This window comes from Micropterus salmoides, unplaced genomic scaffold (genome assembly GCF_014851395.1).
Source record: "Micropterus salmoides isolate LMB-PRFRI ecotype aquatic unplaced genomic scaffold, ASM1485139v1 Ms_hic_scaffold_23, whole genome shotgun sequence".
Lineage (NCBI taxonomy): Eukaryota > Metazoa > Chordata > Actinopteri > Centrarchiformes > Centrarchidae > Micropterus > Micropterus salmoides.
Window position 1 is genome coordinate 1064077 of NW_024041484.1, and position 24243 is coordinate 1088319.

A 24243-nucleotide genomic window follows, 5' to 3' on the forward strand; every position below is an offset into this window, starting at 1 on the left:
GAGATGCAGATTTCATTTTCCAACAGCACTTGGCTCCTACACACAGTGCCAAAGCTGCCAGTACCTGGTTTAAGGACCATGGTATCCCTGTTCTTAATTGGCCAGCAAACTGGCCTGACCTTAACCCTATAGAAAATCTATGGGGTATTGTGAAGAGGAAGATGCGATACGCCAGACCCAACAATGCAGAAGAGCTGAAGGCCACTATCAGAGCAACCTGGGCTCTCATAACACCTGAGCAGTGCCACAGACTGATGGACTCCATGCCACGCCGCATTGCTGCAGTAATTCAGGCAAAAGGAGCCCCAACTAAGTATTGAGTGATGTACATGCTCATACTTTTCATGTTCATACTTTTCAGTTGGCCAACATTTCTAAAAATCCTTTTTTGTATTGGTCTTAAGTAATATTCTAATTTTTGGAGATACTGAAATTGGGATTTTCATTAGTTGTCAGTTTTAATCATCACAATTAAATGAAATAAACATTTGAAATATATCAGTCCGTGTGTAATGAATGAATATAATATCCAAGTTTCACTTTTTGAATGGAATTACTGAAATAAATCAACTTTTTGATGATATTCTAATTATATGACCAGCACCTGTACTTGCCAGAAATTCCTGCAATTCCTTTAATGTTGCTGTAGGCCTCTTGGAAGCCTCCCTGACCAGTTTTCTTTTCGTCTTTTCAATTTTGGAGGGACATCCAGTTCTTGGCAAAGTCACAGTTGTGCCATATTTTCTCCACTTGATGATGACTGTCTTCACTGTGTTCCGTGGTATATCTAATGCTTAGGAAATTTTTTTGTACCCGTCTCCTGACTTATGTCTTTCAACAATGAGATCTCTCTGATGCTTTGAAAGCTCTCTGCGGACCGTGGCTTTTGCTCGGAGATGCAACTAAGAAAATATCAGGAAAATCCTACTAGAACAGCTGAACTTTATTTGTGATTAATCAGAGTCACTTTAAATGATGGCAGGTGTGTAATGACTTCTAGTTAACCTGAGGTGAATGTGATTGGTTAATTCTGAACTCAGCAACATCCCCAGTTATAAGAGGGTGTGCACACTTATGCAACCAGGTTATTGTAAGGTTTTTATTTTTCATTTTTCCCCCTCGAAGATTTTGTTTTTCTATTGAATTGTTCCCATTATAGGTCACATTAAAGGTGGAAAAAGGTCTGACATGATTTATCTTTGTCTCATTATTTTACATCATAAGAACCTGGCATTTTAACAGGGGTGTGTAGACTTTTTCTATCCACTGTAGCTTAAAATCCATGTCGGATGACTAAAACCCTTAACCCACATAAAACTTGAGTTAAAAACTTAAGTTAAATAAAAGGATATAAAAAATGTAACATAAAAGTGTGGATTAAAAAATAAATAAATAAATAAAAGTCAGGTTTAAGACAGGGCTTCCGACAGGTAGCTACAGACCCCAACGCATGCGCAGTACTGACTCGTTATGTTGAGTGCTTAAAGAAAAAACTAAAGAATTCTATGCAGTCTTTACAGGCACTTGGGAACTCATCAAACTGGAGGGGAAAACACTCACACGGCTCAATGTCCTCCTTCAGTTGCTCCTCGAGATCCCCTGCCATGTGACATATACCAGGATTATTGTACTTTTGTTATTTATTTATTTTTTGGCTGGTAATGTTTGCACTGAAGACAAGACAGATGGGCTTTAACTTAACTAGTAAACAAAAAAACACTCATCCCATTAAGAATGAAAAGGATAGGTTTTGATATTTTGGCTTTGCCAAACTTAGCTAGCAAGCTAGTCAATCACATGGCCATCTCTCAGCTTCTCCAGTTTGTCACTGACCGTAAACGGTGACAACAAGTGCCTAGCAACGCAAAGTGCCTAGGACAGTGCCAGGACAGTAGCTGGCACTGTTGCCCAGCATGCATTGCCAAAACATTAATATTGTGAATTCTAATTGATTGCATGTAATGTTTATTGTGTTCAAGAAAGAGGGAGAGACAGTTTAGTGTTAGTTTAGAGCTATTTAGTTAGATTCATCTGGTGTGCAGACTGTCGCAAATTCACATCATATCTCTGACTTGCAGACTCCAAGATAGCGCATGGATTCCCCCAGTACCTGTTGGTGCATATTCGATATGTACCTAGGAACATTTTGCAAGCCCTGGTTTCTCGTTTATGCCTGTTGTCGCAAATTTGCATCATACCTACACATACCTGAATTTATATCTATGTTCTATCGACAAATTAACAATCTTCACTTAATTTAACATCAGCTTGAAAGCAAATGAAAACACGAATAATTTTTTTTATTTTTTGATTGTAAAAAAAATCGTTAAGAGTGGTGCCCTCAGGTGAATTTAACTTTAAAGTTCTTCTCTTATTTATTAAACAATAATTATAATAACCATTATTGTATTATTTAATACAAATTTTGACCCTAGTCCCCAACACCTTACAAAAAAGAATTTAGAAATGTGAGGGTGATTACCCAGAGAAACTATGTAATATATATTGTGTGCATGTGTCTCGAGTATGTGTATAATACCATTTGCTCCTAACTCAAACCCCCCACAACCCTTCACTATTTTCTCAAAACTTCATTCACAAATGATGGTCCCATCACCTACATTTTTCCAGTTATCCACGAGGAGAAGGAAAAGTTACCACTAAACAAAAAATTGAGATAGAAATGCAAAGCACACCAAAAATCCAACTGTGTCCAAGTCATTTAAGTTGGATTATTCCTCTGAAGGTAAAATCAAAGCCAAATGTCCCTTAGTATTTACAGAGGAAGGGTGTGTCTCCAAGAGACTTCTATTAGAAGCAGCTGCAGCCTGGAAAAGGGGAGATGTGTGTTTCACACACATTTACAAACATACACACACACACACACACACACACACACACACAGGTTTTAAGCTTTTACTTTGGTGTCCCCTGTTTTGTGTGTGGAATTTTGAAAAACATACAGAACACACACACACAAACCTACATATACATACACACACCAGAGGCTTAAACCTCTGGAATCAGTGAGATGAAAGGAGATGATTTACATCCTTAAGTGGACGGTTTCTGAGAGTTGAGTTAGAAGTGTGTGTGTGTGTGTGTGTGTGTGTGTGTGTGTGTGTGTGTGTGTGTGTGTGTGTGTGTGTGTGTGTCCTAAAAAGGCAGTGCCTAGTCACCCACAAATACCATGGATACAGATGAAAGGGAAGAGAACAGAGGAGGAAGTGAGGGATGAAGAATGATTGAAGGAGAGGTAGAGAGGTGCAAGATGAAAGGACAAGTTGGGGGGTGGGGGGGGGTTGGTATCAGTGTGGAAAGCCTCTTTCTCCCTCGACACATACACAGACTGAATAATAACATGTTTGGAATACAAGCAGCAGTAAACAGATTCTGTCCATTTAGATATTGCGCGCGCACACACATTCACGTAAATCTTTGAGGGGTTGTTGAAATTCAGACATGTCAGATAAGTGAAAATGAAAGAAGTCCTAAAGAGTAAAACTCTTCCTTAAATGTGCCAAACAGAGCATGAACACTGACATCTGATTACCTGGGATTAATAAGCATTCTCGTTATCAGGCCTGCCTGCATTGCAGCCTCAATATGCAAATTAGGTAGGCAAAGCTGGCAGACTTGTCAACAAACATGGGGCATCTCAGGTCAAGGGAAGCCATGTGGGTTACTCCTGAGCTACCGCTACAGTGTGCTGGGTAAGAAGGAGGTCTGGCCAATATGATCGCAATATGTATCCAGATAAAATAAGACCTGTTGACACACACACACACACACACACACACACACACACACACACACACACACACACACGGAATGGTTTTGGAGGTGGTGTCCACAGACAGCTTTCTCCTCATCCTTCCTGACTGACTGGTCTCTAGTTTTGCATTTGCTAGTGTCCTTGTCACTACTGGTAGCATGATGCGGTACCTGAGCACACAGTTGCACAGGTAGTCCAGCTCCTCCAGAATGGCATATCCATATGTCCCATATCAAGGTTTGCTGTGTCTCCCAGCACAGTCTCAAGAGCATTGAGGAGTTACCATGAGGCAGGCTGATACACAAGGAGAGCTGGACAGGGCCGCAGAAGGGCATCAACCCAGCAGCAGGACCGGTATCTGCTCCTTTGTGAGAGGAGGAACAGGAGGAGCACTGCCAGAGTCCTACAAAATGAACTCCAGAGAACTACTGGTGTGCATGTTTCTGACCAAACTGTCAGAAACAGACTCCATGAGGGCTCAACGTTCAACCACATCCCAAAGTTAGTCTGTTGGAGTGAGATGTGGTGACTGTGGAGGACATTGGAGTACAGTGACCTCATTGTTATGTTCAAGAAACTCTTGGAGAAATGCTCCACACCACACAGCAAGTCGGCCATTTTGGATTTAATGGTCATTTTTGGCGATTTACATACTTCGTACTTTAATGAGCTCCTTCTAGGGATTTAGTCCGATCAACTTCAAATTTTGGCCTTGCAGTCTAAACCCATTGTCGATTAAAAGTTGTACAAACGGTGAGTTTTCGACGACCGTGCCCGTGGTGTGGCATCGAAAATTGACAATTCGCCAAGAAACAGGAAGTTTTTATAACTTCAATATACACGCTCACATCTGCACCAACTTTGATATGGATAATAACAGTCCCGCCCTGAACACATCCATATGCCATAAGTCATAGCACCACCTGCTGGTAACAGGAAGTGTCACATTTTACGCTACGATGGACTACTCCTAGTAGGTTGGCCATATCAACTTCAAAACTGTCCCAGAAAAACCCTTAACACATTGATGAGGTCATGTTGTAAAACTTGTGAGTTTTTGGTTAACGGCGTGGCGGTGGCGTGGCGGCGAAGTTCCACGCTTCGCCATGACACAGGAAGTTGTTGTAACTTGACTGTACAAGCTCAGATCTGTACCAAAATTTACATCTTTAATAAGAGTCCCATCCTGAACACATGTAGATGCCAACCTTTACCCATAGTCATAGAGCCACCTGCTGGCAGCAGGAAGTGACCTTTAACGAAGCAGCCCCTGCCGCACGTTTGACCTACATGTACAAAATGTCATGTTCAGATAATAATAATAATAATAATAATAATAATAATAATAAATTGAATTTGTATAGCGCTTTTCACGAACTCAAAGTTGCTTTACAGAGCAGATAAAGAAACATGACAAAAAAACAAAAAAAACAGCTACGGATAGGCAGAGGAGAAGAGATGCGTCTTAAGGCGGGACTGGAAAATGGTGAGGGACTCAGAGGTGCGGATCTCATGGGGGAGGGAGTTCCAGAGCCTGGGAGCTGCCCTGGAAAAGGCTCTTTCTCCAAAACTGCTGAGCTTGGACTTGGGGACGTAGAGGAGACCGGCTGAGGTGGATCTGAGGGACCGCAAAGGTTGGTAGGGGGAGAAGAGGACAGTGAGGTATGAAAGGACCAGGATTTTGTAAGTGATCCAGTGAGAAAAGGGAAGCCAGTGTAGTTGTTTTAGGACTGGAGTGATGTGGTGCCAGGATTTGGAGCAGGTGATGAGTCGTGCGGCTGAGTTCTGGACCAGTTGGAGTCTTTTTATGTAGACTGAGTTGATACCAAGGAGTAGTGAGTTGCAATAGTCCAGCCGTGAAGAGATGAAGGCGTGAATGAGTCTTTCAGCAGCAGAGGGTGTGAGTGAGGGTCTGATTTTGGCAATATTTCGAAGGTGAAAGAAGGAGGTTTTAATGACATGACGGATGTGGGGCTCAAGGGAGAGGGTTGAATCAAAGATCACACCGAGGTTGAAGGCCTGGGGAGATAGGGAGACAATGGTGCCGTCGATAACGATGTACAGATGTACAAAACAGCCTCCTGGAGCGATGAGGAAGTCCGACATTTTGAATTTAATGGTCATTTTTGAATGATTTACACACTCCATACTTGAATGAACTCCTCCTACAGAATTAGTCCAACCAACTTCAGATTTGTAGTAACCTTCTTCAACAGACAGGACCACTTTTGCGCATGTGCAGATAGGGATCCAGCAGCTTTAATTATAATTGCTTCTATATTAATGTATATTGTCTCCTATGTAGCAGGAGGGAGTTACAAACTCAATTTCACTATTATTATATTATTAATATGTTATATTGTGACAAAATAAATCTACCTACCTACCTACTTATTGTGATCTTCTGCTGCTGGGAGGCCATCTGCTTCAAGGTTCAACGTGTTGTGCATTCATGAGATGGTATTCTGCATACCTTGGTTGTAACGTAGTTATTTAAGTTTCTGTTGCCTTTCTGTCATCTCAAATATACACACACACACAATTTATATATGTTTGTGTGAGTGTATTGTAAGAGTACAATTATAAATAACTTTATAGAGGTGCAACAACATGATGGAATACTTTTATCTGATCAAAGTGTTTACATGACAGATTTTAATTGTAAGTCAAATGTTAGTCTGATTATTACAGAAATAAAAGGCTCCCTATGGATGCAGCCAGTGTTGCAATAGGGGGAGGAGGAGGGGGAAAGAAACATGGCGATTTGTCTCACTTACCCCACTTCCTATATCTCTCTCTCACTCTGATTCGGGCCTATTACACAATTCCGCAGGAATCTGAGCTCAGCTGCAGCTGCCTCTCTGCATCCGAACCCCAGCACAAGGGGAAAGGAAGTGTAAAAGTACTGGTTGGTTAAACACATCTATACACACATACTAAGCATGTGTAAATTGTTGCAGGCAGACTATACCCCCGGGAACATTCTAAGAAGAGTTGTGCATTACCAGTCGCCTGTCCCACAGCTCTGTCTGTCCTGGCCTTCAGAGACAGCCTAAGACAGCTTTTGTGTGTGTGTGTGTGTGTGTGTGTGTGTGTGTGTGTGTGTGAATGCCCACAGCAACCCGGCACACATATGGCTAACGGGATCCACACATGGGCAGCATGCTATCTGCAGAAAGAGGAGAGGGGGTATGGGTGAATGGAGGCTTTTCAGCTCTGAAACAGGAGCCCCATTCACTGGATGTGGACCGACTGACTAACTGCCAGACCAGACATAGTGGACACAGAAAAAAATAGAGGCAATCTGAACCATAGACACACTGATCCTGGTTCTGTTGAGGTTCAGGCTGAGTTTATTTGCTACATAATAATGATAACCAACTGGAGGAAAAAGGAGACATTCATTCTTTTCCCAGTGACAGTAATCAGAGACATTGAAGTTTTGCATACCATCACAGTGTACAGAAACTGAACATTCCCATGAATAATTTGTAAAAGTGATTGCATGTAGTGGATATTGAAGAGCAGCTACGTACAACGTGCTAACCTCAGCAACCCGGCTGTATTATAACATTAACATAGCTATCCTTATTAGCTTGTGGTGCACCGAACAACCGACACTGCCACACCTAGTAAGAAAGCCTGAGTGAGACTGTTTGATCAGTTAAGCTGTCCCTTCATTAACAGACTTTATTTCTGAAGCAGGTTATTACCTATGACAGAAATATATTCATTTGCATTAAAGTGTGGGGTTTGTAGTAAGTGCAGTGGGGATCACTGCCAACGGAATCCTGACCACAAAGCTAGACCAAGTGCGGGTGAAGAGGGAGATAACAGCAGGGATAAGAGCTAAGCTAACCCAGGTCAGGCCACTGCCTAGCCTGCTTCTGGCTAATGTCCAGTCGCAGTACAGTGTTTCCCATACGTTTATTTATTTGTGGCGGCCCGCCACAACATCAACGCTGACCGCCACATATTGTTTTTCAGTTTTCTGTCTCTCGTTCACCCGTCCCTCTCTCTCTCACTCTCTCTCATGAACACAGCTGCACAAGTCTGTCCAACACCAGGGGCGTTTCCAGGCTCTTGAAACATTGGGGGCTTAGCCCAGCCCAGAAATCTTTCATGTTTTCACCCCCCACCACCCCGTTGCTGCCTATCCAAAGTACATCTGTAAAGCAACAGTAAATGACCTCTACACAGTAACTCTAACAACTGTCTCATTTATAGTTAACAATAATTAACACTGATAATATTAACTTGACAAAATTTTGGCCTTTAAACACATAATTTCCTGCATTCTGGTGATTTGTCTTGCACCAATTTATTGAGGAAATGTCTGCAGTGACAATTCAAAATAAAATAATTTAGTGTAATATAAAGCAGTAAGGCTGTCAGGCATTCTGCTTTGCTGTCAGATATGTTTCTCCTGTAGATCAACTTTTCTCATAGATTTTCATCCCAGCTGAGTCTACATACATGCTGGCATGCCTGAAGTAGCCTCAAGTCTTTTTAAATGTGCATATGGCACCTTTTCACGTCAATGATAAATTAGCTTAATTAATTTGAATGTAGTTAAAAAAACAATTGATGAAATGTTCGATAGTGGGGTCTGGGGTCCTCCCCCCAGAAGATTTTGAGCATTAAACACTTAATTTCCTGCATTCTGGAGACATTTTCTGCACTCATTTATGGTGGAAATGTCTTTATTTTATAAGGGGAAGGACAAAATGTAGGTGGCTGGTGACAATTCAGAATATAAAAATATAATAGAATGTAATGCAATAATCAGTAGCTTATTCTTTTTTTACCCTTAAGTTACTTTTTTAACATAGAGATTTCTTCTATATTTACATTGCATTGCAGGCTTATTGTGCAAATAAACCTTTCTCATAGCATTTTTTTTTTTTGCTAATTAACATTTCTTGGTGCAAGCTATTTTTCAGAACATTTTTAGCAAATGCTTTCAAAAAGTGGTGGGTACATGTCCCCAGCGTCCCCACTGTAAATTACCCTCCCTCCCTGCTCCCTCCCTACAGGTTGAGCTACTCCATGCTTACCACTTCACTCTCTCTCCTCCTCTCTCTCTGTCCCTCAGCCCTGTCACTTTGTCACTCTGTTTCACTGTCTCAGGCCTCCTCCTCTGCCTGCCAGGGGCCACGGCTCTCCTTTACTCCTTCACGTGCCTGTGCCTGCACCGGCCTGCACTACGCAGGGTAGGCTATGCAGCTGATGTTGAAGCTATTGCAGCTCCAGTACCAAACATATCAGTTATTTTCGTGCATTTGGCGATTTGTTTTGGTTTTCTTTGGTCCACAACACAAGAAACAGCTCGAGCAGAGGGGGAGGGAGTGGGGTCTAGTAAGAGATGTGATTGGGCCAGACCAATATCAGTATAGGCCGATGCTTTATGTCTGGGACTGTAGCCTAGGCCTACTCGATGAGACGAGCGCACTGCTCTTCATCAGAGGAAGAAAACCGAAACTGAAAACACTTGGGATCAAACAGAAATATCACCACAATTCCACACAAATATTCACTTGATCAGCTCCTCTGATAAAGTGCAGCTCACAGCCGCTTCAGAGGGAATGAAGCATCCTGGAGACAGTAAAACAGTAGTGTCTCACAGCGAGTGAGAGAGGCTGTGTCATGAAGATTATTGCATATTAACATGGAAAATATTTTTTTTGCTGTTGATTTACATTCGGGTCTACAGTCAAAACATCCGGGGCTTTTGACAACAGACAGACAAGACTGTAATATATGTTAGAATACAGCTGGGTTTTCAAGGCTAGCACGCCTGGAACCTGGAAAGTTGAAACATTCAACAGGAAAATTCTCTCATTTTAGACTTGGAGGACTTAATGCTGCTTTGATTGAGAATCTCCCATGCAACAACCACATCAACTTATTTCTAGAAAACTTCCTGATTTTTTCTAAAATGTTATTGGGTGAGCAAGGAAGGAGCCTACTGGAGAAAATAAACATGTTAAGTCGAATTGCATGGGTGGAAAATGTTTTGGGCCTTTCTATGTCTGTTTATTTGTCTCCTCCAAACTCATTCTTTATCATGATAAGAAAAATAAACTCCATCTTGTCTTAGTGACAGAGCCAGTTTTAATTGAGGTACAGTCTGAGATTCATCAAGCCGTATGTGCCTGTGTGTGTATAGGCGCGTTTCCATCCGCTTTGCTTTTAATAACATTTGCATAACAGTAATTAATGGAAACTGGACACTGTCCTTAAGTGTGAACATTTAGATTGAAGCATTAGGATAAAACTTAGATAGCAAGTTATTTTTTTAATACAGTTTCAGGTTGGCGGAATTTCCACATTTCTGAAACTAAGAGTAACAAATGTTTATTTGCAAATTGAAATGACAAACAATAGCAGCCTAACGTTTAAGTGAAATAAGGCAAGGTAGCCAGCTAACGCTACATTAGCTCAGACCGTTCAATTTTGATTTATTATTCTGTCACGTTAGTTACAGTATCGTTTTACCGATACTTTAACTAACATGACCCACATAACATACAAAAATGCCAAAAAATGGCGACAACCGCACAGCAGAAGTACCATCCACTACATTAATGTTACTTACTGCTGTCTAAACTGTTACAGCAATCTCAATCATTTCTACTATTCAGTCAAGCTCACTAACCGTTTTGTTATCATCCAATACATTTAGCTGTGTTCACATTACTGAACCTCCGGTGAAAAATACACAGATAGTAAAGTTAGTCACTGAAAAGCAGCAGGCGAGGTAACGCTGATGTAGCACGTCGGCTAAAGGCAGTAAATGTAACGTTATCATGTAACGAGCATGGATTAGTTCAACCTCAAGCTGATAAAAATATTACTGTAACGTTGCAGTGGGAGTTTACCTGGGTTTCCAACATGTTGTGTGAAGCCGTCACCCTGTCTCTCTAAAGCCACTCTCACACTGCCCTTTTTCCCCAGGAGTATTGTGCCAATATGCGGCTCGCTGCACTGAATGAAAGGTACGGAGCCGGTGTCAGCCTCTCAGCAGGGAATGTTAAAGAAATGGAGTATAAACATGTCTTTGTGAAAAGCCACAGCCGGCATGCGGAGTGTCTATGTTTTATTGCATGTTTTATGAGTTCAAGCGAGCACGCGTACGAGCACACACCTGGTTGCAATCGTTGAAAAATCCCCTCATGCCACTTTAAATAACAGCTTCAGAATAATGTTGATGGAAGAGTGATTGTAATAGGGAGAATAGCATCTCTGTTATTGCCAGTGACACTGAAGCGCCAGGTAGTGCAGCTTTAGAATCTTTCAGAAGCTACGTAGCACTGGAATCCCGGGCAGGAAACCTAGTGTGAAAATGGCATAATGCTATACAGCGCCACATCACCGGTGTTGGGGGTAACGCGTTACAAAGTAATGTAATCAGATTACTTTTGTCTGTAACGCAGTAATGTAACACATTTGTTGTTGATTGTTGATGTATATTTTTATGTTGTCAGTTTATATATTTATATGTACACAATATTCTCTTCTGTTGCATTACTTCTGCACGGCACAGACCCAGAACAATGCACGTGTGTATATCTGCAACGTTGTTCTTCCATTCCACATTGTCAGGATTTGGCGTGTGTGCTGGCAGGAACAGGTTTTAGGACCCAAACGCAGGACACAGAGGCAGAACAGGTACAGTTTCTGGGTATTTATTTAAGCCCACAGAACTTACGACAGAGTTCAGAGTTCAACAAAGGGTAATCCAAAAGCGAGGCAGAAACAGGCAGGCAAGCAAGACACATGGCAGTGGACGAACATACAATGAACCAGCAACAGCTAAACAGAAGCAACAAACATTTAAGCACTGACTAACGAGGAGGGCGGGAACACAAACAGGTGATACTAATAATCAAAGCAGACAGACACAGACAGGCAGGGAGAGAGCAGGGGAAAACAGAGAGACAGCCAGGCAGAGGAACACTGGAGGAACAATCAGAACACAGGTTACAGATCAGAGCAATATAAATAACAAACGAATACAGACAGATAACCAAAGAACTACAACCAACAATGAAAACAGACTGAAGCTGCGATTAAAGAGAACACAGAGCAGACAAGGGCAAAATAACACAGAGGAAGACCAAAAGTAAACACTAACACATGAACTGAGATGCAGAACTAGGAGTTAAGACACAGGGCTATCAGAACACAAGACCAGGAACCGAACCTCAAAACAGGAAACATGACAAGTGACTAACAGAATGGAGTAGGAAACAGAGACGGAACCAACTGGGAAAATGGAACAACACTAAACATGGAACAGAACAGCAAATAAGAGAAACACCAAGACACAACAGACTATATAACAATACTGGACAAAGGACAACTGATGGGACAGAACCCAAGACTCAACAACTCTAAGACATAAACACTGGACTGGGAACAAAGACATGGAACCAAAACACTAAATAACAGATACGGAAGGGACTATAAATAACAGGACTGACTGAGAACTAAATGAACAAATCAGACAGACGCCCACAGTGTGACACATATTTATATATTCCTACATTTATTTATGTCGACTGTATGTTTGTCTACGTGTAGCATCTTAACACCACAGCAAATTCCTCGTATGTGTAAAACACTACTTGGCAATAAAGCTCCTTCTGATTCCGATTCTTTTGATTCATTACTGTTAATAACTTCAGTTATCACATTACAGTTACTAATAACAAAATCGTTGCATTACTTGTGTACTGGTTCTTCAACTATCCGTATAATGGGAGGAGCTCCAGTTCATGAGGATGCAGAAATGGTAGAGCTGCTAAAGATGTTTTTTGAGGGGTGGACTGATAAGCATGTCCAGTAAGAGGGAAAAATCTAGTTAAAGGCATAGTTCGGCAAGTGAGCTACAGTAAGTTTGTTGTGTGGGTTTGACCTGTTAACTGCACAGTTCAAATTACATTACATATGCTTACATATATAAGTTTTTCCTTTGAAGTTTCACCATCTATCATCTGATATTTTGATGAGGGCCAGTGTCTTTTTTTTTATATTATTTTCAACAAATTAATATTTGCACTGGTTGGAAGGACAACCTATTTTAAGTTATGTTGCATTGTCATGAAATTCATTATTTAAAAAATAAATGTTTCCAATAAAATGCCAATTAAAGTTTTAAGCATTATTATATAGCCTTTCTCTTCTCTTGAGAATTTGTAATATTAAAGAGCATAAAAGAGAGATCATGTGTATGGTCTCATTATAATAAGGATTTGAGTTGATCTGGGCATATATGAGGTGTAACTAGTAGTGTTACTAGTTACTTTCAGCTGTGAGTAATCTGGTAAAGTAAGGCATTACTTTAAGTAACTACTAATGTGTAATATATTACCTTTTTTGAGTAACTACCCCAACATTCCACATCACAAGATGCAAATCTCCCGTTCCACCACATCCCAAAGATGCTTTATTGGATTGAGACTGTGGAGGCCTTTGGAGTACATTGTCATGTTCAAGAAACCAGTTTGAGATGATTTGAGCTTTGTGACATGGTGCATTATCATGCTGGAAGTAGCCATCAGAAGATGGTACACTGTGGTCATAAAGGGATGGACATGGTCAGCAACAATACTCAGGTAGGCTGTCGTGTTTCAACAATGCTCAGTTGGTACTAAGGGGCCCAAGTGTGCCAAGAAAATATTCCCCACACCATTACACCACCAGCAGCAGTCTGAACCGTTGATACAAGGCAGGATGGATCCATTCTTTTATGTTGTTTACACCAAATTCTGACCTACCATCTGAATGTCGCAGCTGAAATCGAGACTCATCAGACCAGGCAACGTTTTTCCAATCTTCTATTGTCCAATTTTGGTGAGCCTGTGTGAATTGTCAGTTTCCTGTTCTTAGCTGCCTGGAGTGGTGGATTGGTCTTCTGCTGCTGTAGCCCATCTGCTTTGAGTGTCGACCTGTAGTGAGTTTGTACATTCTGTATACCTTGGTTGTAACTAGGGCTGTACATAACGATTATTTTTTTCGATTAGTCGATTAATCTAACAACTAATTTTGTGTATTCTAAAGAAAACAAAGTTGCCTATTACATATAACATAGCCTAGCAATTTATCCAAAATAAATATCAAAAACATGTCTAATCAATAAATCAATGTATATTTTATTCAGTCATCCTGATGAAGCACATTAAAAAAATGACAATAGTAACGTATCTTAAAATGAATCAAATTTCCACGTCACTGATAATAATGACAATATCAGACATAAATTAGGCCACTTTACTTAAAACTTTAAATGTTTCTGACAGATTTATTTCAATATTGAGTAATGCAGTATGATAATCAAATGTATTTCTGCTTCAATGTGGGGCAAAGAAAACAACTGAAAGGATTCACAGACTGTACAGACAGCCACAGATTGGTTAGTTTCAGCCGTTTTCTCGCTCATACATGGCCGTTAAATAAAGAGAAAATATGAAACGGCCGAACGTTAGATGACACACGGTATAACTTTACGTTACCATGACAGCAGCAGGGCAGAATTTACTTTTGACATGAAGGCCGTGAAGAAATACTTAGAAAATACATTTTAACGGACTATGTGTCCCTGTGCTGATAATGTGCCGTGCTTGTGTGAAGTAAACACGATTTGCGGTGCTGCCATCAGTGCTCCGGGATACTTTCGTTTCATGTGTTCATGCTGCTTCACGTATTTGTGGACAGCAGTTGTGCTGCAGTGAAGCTATTTCCAATTCACAGAGCTCATGGAGCTGCACTTTAGATGGTTGGCATTCTCCTCTGACATCAACAAGGCATTTTCGTCCACACAACTGCTGCTCACTGGATATTTTCTCTTTTTCAGACCATTCTCTGTAAACCCTAGAGATAGCTGTGTGTGAAAATCCCAGTATATCAGCAGTTTCTGAAATATTCAGACCAGCCCATCTAGCACCAACAACCATGCTACGATCAAAGTCCCTTAAATCCACCGCGGCCCCTCATCGCCAAATTCCTGAACTTCTGAGACAAAGAAAAAGCCCCTCGACTGGACAGAAGTAAAGGAGAGATGACATACGAGAACAAAAGGATATTGTTCTACAGCGCAGACCTGCAGTGTAGGAGAGACAAGTTCCGTGACGTGAAGAGGACACTGCGAGAGAAGGAGATGGAATACGCGCTGATCTTCCAAGCCCAGCTTCGCGTCAAACATCTGGGAACAGTCAAGTTTTTCGCCACTCCAACCGAAGTGCAACACTTTTTGAAAGATCTCCTAAGTGAGTAGCATGAATCTAACCAAAGTGTCTGCAGTACATACTACACCGCTATAGACACTGATGAGAAGGGTTGTGATTCAAGCTACAACATGATAGCCTAATCCTGTTATCTTCAAATGTTCAAAATAACTGGGACCATGGCTGATGATAAACTGTAGACCCTACGTGCAGGCTAATGAACGTGAAATTATGGTTTACACCACAATGATCGAATGGGATCACACTTCATTTAACCAACTTCTCTATCTTGTACATATTTCTGCCTTATCTCTAATATTGTAAAACAAACTTTCCCATATACAAACTGTTATGAGTGGTTAGTTTTTAATTATCAGCAGTTGCTGGAGCCACCTCTGTTGCTTAAGAGAGTTACCTACCTAATGTGTTTTTGTTACAGGGGTTTTACTAGGCAGTTTTTTACTTTAATGTTTTGGGGTTACATATGGTTTCTCACAAAAACTCGAATTTCTACTTACACACATATCCAGATTACTCTCAGGTTCAGATTCTTGTCTTATCATTATACCCTTGTTCGTTATGTAACTACCTCTAAACTCAATGCAGGAGTGTATTCAGACATCCTTAGAGGCGAATAGAATGGTACTTATCCTTCTGAGACATCTATATGAAGAACTTATATTATGGTTAAATTAACATGTATATCTTGGAATATAAGAGGGGTCGACTCACCAATTAAGAGGAAGAAAATGCTGACATATTTAAAGAGGCAAAATGTAAACATTGCCTTTATCCAAGAGAGCCACCTCACTGACTCTGAACATTTAAAACACAGCGTTAGAGTGGGGTGGGTAATGTTTTCTATTCTTCTTACTCCTCAAAAACAAGAGGCGGCGCCTTGCTCATTAGTAAACACCTGAACTTTAAATTAAATTCAGTTGAAAAGGATAAAAACGGCAGATTGTGAAATAAATAGGAACAAGATATCCTTAGTGAATATATATGGCCCAATTATGACGACCCGTTGTTCTTTAACAATCTGATTATGAAATTGGCTACAATTGGGGTTCAATGTGTTGTGGGTGGAGACTTTAACTTAGTCTTAAACCCTCTTTTGGATCGATCATTACCCAAAACATCTTCACTATCAAAGGCAGCAACAGCACTAAACCAAGGTATGAAAGACATAGGCATAATTGACGTGTGGCGAAATCTTTATCCAAAGCAGAGGAATTTCTCTTTCTTTTCACCTATGCATAATACACACTCTAGTGCCACAAGTTATAATAGCCACAGTGATAGAATGCTCCTATCTAGCAGCTACCTTCTCAGATAATAATCCCATCCAACTCTCCTGGTTGATTGATACTCCACAGCCCACAACCCGCAGGTGGAGATTTAAAAATGACACGTTGAAAGACCCTGAGTTTATTTCATATATGACTACCAATACTGAAATATTTCATGATGCCAATTGAAATTCCTCTTCACATGCCAACATTTGGGAGGCTCTTAAAGCCTATATGAGAGGTCAAATCTTATCATACAGTGCCCATAAGGTAAAACAAATTAGAGAGAGACTAACCAAACTGGAAAGAGATATTAAAAAGCAGGAACAGGAATACATTGCCACCAAAAAGGAAGAACACTTTAATACACTAACAAAAACAAGGATGCAATATAATAATCTATGCACCAGCAAAGAGGAAGCAGCTATGGCCAGAACTAGATATCACTATTATGAATTCGGGAACAAAACAAGTAAACTCTTGGCTTGGCAAATTAAAAAGGAAGCATCTGATAAATTTATACACTCAATATTAACAGAAGACGACAGACTCCTTGATAATTCACCATCCATTAATGCAGAATTCAAACTGGGCAGGACGCTGATAATATTGGAGCTTAAAAGGTTCATGGATGAAATAACTCTTCCAAAATTGCGATGAGGATAGAGATCTGCTTGATGCAGATATATCAGAAATGGAGGTAATTAATTAATTATTTACAAAACAACAAGACTCCCGGACCAGACAGCTTCCCTGTCGAGTATTATAAGGTCTTTTCAAAAAAATTCCACTTGCGAACATGATTAAAGAAGCTCTAGAAAATAAAAAATTACCAGACTATAATAATGTCTATGGATGCAAACAAAGCATTTGACAGGATTGAACCAAGCTTTCTATTTCGGACTCTAGAGACTATGGGCTTTGCAGAGAAATTCACTCAATATGTTAAAACACTTTTTAATGCCTCCAAAGCTAATATATTAACAAATGACATTCTATCTAACACTTTCTCATTATCCAAAGGGTGCAGGCAAGGCTGTCCAAGCTCCCCCCTGCTCTTTGCATTTGCAATTGAACCATTAGCCATCACCATCCGCTCTAACACTTCCATAGCAGGAATTAAATGAACAGAAACTTTCTCTGTATGTAGATGATCTCCTATTATATACAAACCCGATTCCAAAAGTTGGGACGCTGTACAAATTGTGAATAAAAACAGAATGCAATGATGTGGAAGTTTCAAATTTCAATATTTTATTCAGAATACAACATAGATGACATATCAGATGTTGAAACTGAGAAAATTTATCATTTTAAGGGAAAAATAAGTTGACTCGCAATTTCATGGCACCAACACATCTCAAAAAATTTGGGACAAGGCCATGTTTACCACTGTGTGGCATCCCCTCTTCTTTTTATAACAGTCTGCAAACGTCTGAGGACTGAGGAGACAAGTTGCTCAAGTTTAGGAATAGGAATGTTGTCCCATTCTTGTCTAATACAGGCTTCTAGTTGCTCCAACTGTCTTAGATCTTCTTGTCGCATCTTCCTCTTTATGATGTGCCAAATGTTTTCTATGGGTGAAAGATCTGGACTGCAGGCTGGCCATTTCAGTACCTGAATCCTTTTTCTACTCAGCCATGATGTTGTAAATGATGCAGTATGTGGTCTGGCATTGTCATGTTGGAAAATGCAAGGTCTTCCCTGAATGAGACGATGTCTGGATGTTATTCTAGAACTTGAATATACCTTTCAGCATTGATGGTGCCTTTCCAGATGTGTAAGCTTCCCATGCCACACGCACTCATGCAACCCCATACCATCAGAGATGCAGGCTTCTGAACTGAGCGCTGATAACAACTTGGGTTGTCCTTGTCCTCTTTAGTCCGAATGACATGGCGTCCCAGTTTTCCAAAACAAACGTCAAATTTTGATTCGTCTGACCACAGAACAGTTTTCCACTTTGCCACAGTCCATTTTAAATTAGCCTTGGCCCAGAGAAAACGCTTGCGCTTCTGGATCCTGTTTAGATATGGCTTCTTTTTTGACCTATAGAGTTTTAGCCGGCAACAGCGAATGGCACAGTGGATTGTGTTCACCGACAATGTTTTCTGGAAGTTTTCCTGAGCCCATGTTATGATTTCCATTACAGTAGCATTCCTGTATGTGATGCAGTGCCGTCTAAGGGCCCGAAGATCACGGGCATCCAGTACAGTTTTCTGGCCTTGACCCTTACGCACAGAGATTGTTCCAGATTCTCTGAATCTTTGGATGATATTATGCACTGTAGATGATGATAACTTCAAACTCTTTGCAATTTTTCTCTGAGAAACTCCTTTCTGATATTGCCCGTGATCCTCTGCCCATCTTGACTTCTGAGAGACACTGCCACTCTGAGAGGCTCTTTTTATACCCAATCATGTTGCCAATTGACCTAATGAGTTGCAAATTGGTCCTCCAGCTGTTCCTTATATGTAATTTTAACTTTTCTGACCTCTTATTGCTACTTGTCCAAAGATTTTTGGCTCTCATATAATCCAAAATGTGCCAATATTTGGTATGACATTTCAAAATGTCTCACTTTCAACATTTGATATGTTATCTATATTCTATTGTGAATCAAATATAAGTTTATGAGATTTGTAAATTATTCCATTCCTTTTTTACTCACAATTTGTACAGTGTCCCAACTTTTTTGGAATTGGGTTTGTATAACTGATCCACAAACATCTCTCCCCCCCTCTATTAAAATGCCTCAAACATAGTGCTTTTTTGGTTTAATTTAGAAAAGAGAAAAGCGCTGCATTTTTTAAATGTGGAAGGGGGGGGGGGGTCGCAAAATATTTTCAACTTCAAAAAGGGGTCGGACTGCCAGAAAGGTTAAGAACCCCTGCTTTAAAGGATATTCCATTCATGTAAATGTAAATGCTCCGTACTTGTATAGCGCCTTTCTAGTCTTTTCGACCACTCAAAGCGCTTTTTACACTACATCTGCATTCACCATTCACACACATTCATTCACTGAGCCTAAGTGCTCAAACAGAAACTAACATTCACACAGCCGCCAGGGGCTATTCGGTGTTCAGTATCTTGCCCAAGGACACTTCAACATGCAGCCAGGGGGAGCCTCCTGAGCCACAGCCGCCCCATAGGCACAAAAAATGTTTAGCCACACTCACAAACAAGAATCTCACTCACTTCTCGACACAAATATTTCTTTTCTTAGAAGGCCACCTTTGTGGGGGGAAAGAGAAATCCAAACAGTTGCTGACTTATACATTGATGATACATATAACTTCCAACAACTAAATGAAAAATTCAACCTCTCCAAAGATAGTTTCTTCAAATTCCTACAAATTAGATACTGGGTTAAGGAGAAATCAAAAGAAACATTCCCATATATCCCAAAAGAAACTTCTCTTGAAACCCACCTATGTAACAAATTACACGGATCAACAAAAGGGATAATATCTTCAATATACTGTATCATCAATGGAGCGTAACCGGATTATGATAAAACATCTACAAGAGAGAGAAATGGGGATAAGACCTAGACTGTATTCATGAGGAGGCAGATTGGCTTCATCTATTGGAACACAAAAACACAGGCAAATTCAATTTAATATATTCCATAGGACATACTACACACCCTACAGGTTACATAAAATTGACAGCAATTTCCTCTAAATGTCAAAGATGTAAAGTGACCAATGGTGATCTTATACACATGCTATGGAGTTGCCCAATGATAGAAGAATTTTGGAAATGTGTCATTGAATTAACCTCAAGGGTAATAGGAAGTCAAATTGAACAGGACCCAAAACTATGGATCCTCGGGGACACAAGCTCTATTAATGCGAACTACTACAAGAAATACTTTATCTTACTTGCGAGCACTGCAGTAAAGAAATATATTCTGATCAACTGGAAATCTGACAATTCACCATCAGCAAGACATTGGATTAATGAGCTTGAGTCTTATTGCACACTCAAAAAGATATTATATAATGTGAGAGGGAAGCATGGAGCCTTTAGAGAAATCTTGGGCCCCTTCACAGACATTGTGCCTTCTCTGGAAACTTCCTCATCGATGCATTTGCTGTGAGTAATGTGTAGATTTATATGTATACAGATGACAGATGAGTGTATATATAAGATGTATATAGACTGTTTAGATATATAAATGAAAGGAAACTGAGAACCATACATAGGAACAGGGTGGGGGTGGGATGGGAAAGGTTGTGTAATATTTGTGTTTTTGTTTTGTATTGATCTTATTTATTTAGCGTTATTTATTTTTTCTTTTGCTTTTGATGTTCAAAATTGAAAATCATCATGCCTGTAAGGTGTGTCTGTGGGGTTATACATTTGTGTACATTCCTTTTGTAAAATGCGATTTTCAATGTATCAAACTGTGGACCCTTCCTACACACAATTAACATCTTGTAAGAGCTTCTATTAATAAAAATAAATAAAAAAAACAAACAAACAATTAAATTAAAGATATGGTATATATATATATATAGGATACCTTCTGCCTGATAAGCTTTATTCCATTGACTTGCATCAAAATGTCCTTCTCTGGTTTAATGCTGATCTTCATGGGAGGCATCAGTGTATTGTTTATCACGGTTCCCAGTCAGATTATTTACTGCTTGATAAGGGAGTTCCCCCACTTTGTCACGCCTACTTTTTTTCTATTTTCATTAATGATGTATCCAAAAAAAAAAAAAAAGTTTTATACAGTTATTTACACCTTGGTCTCCTTGGATATATTAAAAATACCATTATATACAATTACCCTGTCCACGGTGTACCCTGCCTTTCGCCCAATGTAAACTGGGATTGGCTCCAGCCCCCCGCGACCCTGTACGCAGGATAAGCAGTTGACGATGGATGGATGGATTATATACAATTACAATTATATACAGTATTAACAATACAATACAAGCTGATTTCAATTTGGTCAAAAACTTGCCTTACATTAATAAAATTGGTAATAAATAATAAGGTCCTGCAGCATGTTGTTTGGAACAAGGCGTAACTGCACAAATATTTTACATCTGCATATTAACTTTGAGGGTGGTCTCTCATGGATTAGGTGGATTCTTTTAAATATCTTGGCTTTTGGATTGACCCTAAACTCAACTTCAAATTGCACATAGACTTCATTATAAGTTGTTTAAGTTCTCTTTACCAATCAATACACTGTTTTACACTTCAAGTCAGAAAAAAAATAATCTCTCAGTTGATACTGCCGATTATAGATTATGCTGATATTATCTACAGTGGGTACGGAAAGTATTCAGACCCCTTTAAATTTTTCACTCTTTGTTTCATTGCAGCCATTTTCCAAAAATCAAAAAAGTTCATTTTATTTCTCAGTAATGTACACTCAGCACCCCATCTTGACAGAAAAAAACAGAAATGTAGAAATTTTTGCAAATTTATTAAAAAAGAAAAACTGAAATATCACATGGTCATAAGTATTCAGACCCTTTGCCGTGACACTCATATTTAACTCAGGTGCTGTCTATTTCTTCTGATCATCCTTGAGATGGTTCTACGCCTTCATTTGAGTCCAGCTGTGTTTGATTATACTGATTGGACTTGATTAGGAAAGCCACACACCTGTCTATATAAGACCTTACAGCTCACAGTGCATGTCAGAGCAAATGAGAATGATGAGGTCAAAGGAACTGCCTGAAGAGCTCAGAGACAGAATTGTGGCAAGGCACAGATCTGGCCAAGGTTACAAAAAAATTTCTGCTGCACTTAAGGTTCCTAAGAGCACAGTGGCCTCCATAATCCTCAAATGGAAGACGTTTGGGACGACCAGAACCCTTCCTAGAGCTGGCCGTCCGGCCAAACTGAGCTATCGGGGGAGAAGAGCCTTGGTGAGAGAGGTAAAGAAGAACCCAAAGGTCACTGTGGCTGAGCTCCAGAGATGCAGTCGGGAGATGGGAGAAAGTTGTAGTAAGTCAACCATCACTGCAGCAATCCACCAGTCGGGGCTTTATGGCAGAGTGGCCCGACGGAAGCCTCTCCTCAGTGCAAGACACGTGAAAGCCCGCATGGAGTTTGCTAAAAAACACCTGAAGGACTCCCAGATGGTGATAAATAAGATCCTCTGGTCTGATGAGACCAAGATAGAACTTTTTGGCCTTAATTCTAAGCGGTATGTGTGGAGAAAACCAGGCACTGCTCATCACCTGTCCAATACAGTCTCAACAGTGAAGCATGGTGGTGGCAGCATCATGCTGTGGGGGTGTTTTTCAGCTGCAGGGACAGGACGACTGGTTGCAATCGAGGGAAAGATGAATGCGGCCAAGTACAGGGATATCCTGGACGAAAACCTTTTCCAGAGTGCTCTGGACCTCAGACTGGGCCGAAGGTTTACCTTCCAACAAGACAATGACCCTAAGCGCACCGCTAAAATAACGAAGGAGTGGCTTCACAACAACTCCGTGGCTGTTCTTGAATGGCCCAGCCAGAGCCCTGACTTAAACCCAATTGAGCATCTCTGGAGAGACCTGAAAATGGCTGTCCACCAACGTTTACCATCCAACCTGACAGAACTGGAGAGGATCTGCAAAGAGGAATGGCAGAGGATACCCAAATCCAGATGTGAAAAACTTGTTGCATCTTTCCCAAAACGACTCATGGCTGTATTAGATCAAAGTGCTTCTACTAAATACTGAGCAAAGGGTCTGAATACTTATGACCATGTGATATTTCAGTTTTTCTTTTTTAATAAATTTGCAAATATTTCTACATTTCTGTTTTTTTCTGTCAAGATGGGGTGCTGAGTGTACATTACTGAGAAATAAAATGAACTTTTTTGATTTTTGGAAAATGGCTGCAATGAAACAGAGTTTAAAGGGGTCTGAATACTTTCCGTACCCACTGTATATGAACACCACGGACACCAATCTTAGGCCTCTTACTGTTGTTTTTTATTTACTTTGTAGATTCATTATGAGGTGTCCATTTAACACTGATCACTGCTCTATGTATGAGTCACTTTTACAGCCTAAAGTAAGAAGGGAAATTCACTGGATAAGGTTTATTTTCAAATGTGTCTTCCACACTTCAAACAAGTTTTAGTTCCTTGTAGAGTCTATATCCACTCAGACAAATGCAATATCACTTTTTTATTATACCAAGAACTGTTTTACTGTAGCCGACCGAAAATCATTTCAATATAAAAGCACCACTTGATTTGAATAATCTTCATCCTACACTAAGATCTATCAGCACTATCAGCTCTGCTTCTTGTCGTCTTTAGCTCTGTCTCTTAAAACAGGATGTTCATGTTATTAATGCTATCAGGTATAATTACATCCATCCATCCATCGTCAACCGCTTATCCTGCATACAGGGTCGCGGGGAGGTATAATTACATTGGTTTGTTATATATTAGCCTTACACACTGAAAAGTAATAACTTGATTTAGTTTTGGGTGGAATGTTGATGCTGTTTTTCCATTGGTATAATTTAATTTATTTGATTTATTTTGTTGTTTGATTGTTTTAACCTGTTATTTTATCCTTGCATTAACTGATTAACTAATGTTATCTTTAAAAAACGTTATCATGTTGCTGCATGTCCACAACTTGGGGCACCCTTTCTCTCAAGGGATGGCCTCTTAGTTTGGCTTCTAAAGTCAATTGAAGGTGATAGAGGGAAGGCTGATTAATACCTACGTAGATGGCATTTCAGAAATCTTAGGAAATTAGGATTGGGCGATGTCTACAAAATCGCTATCAGACAAGGTCTACAATGAAAAAACGGGATGGACGGTGCCATCTGGTGGGGTGCGGGGATGGGGGTGTTGTGGTTGTCTTATAAAGGAACTTGTTCACTCGCATTTAGTCTCAGTAAAAACAGATCGCAGGTGGATGGACGATGGCATTGTCTATCGGCCCAACCCTACAGTACATTATGTGTA

At 40.1% G+C, this 24243-nt stretch overlaps 1 protein-coding gene across 1 annotated transcript in view; it reads right to left on the reverse strand.

Annotated features, from left to right (window-relative positions):
• The window catches only part of tmtc1 (transmembrane O-mannosyltransferase targeting cadherins 1), a 206268-nt gene that overhangs the window by 161727 nt on the left and 20298 nt on the right, over window positions 1-24243 (reverse strand). The window lies entirely within an intron of this gene.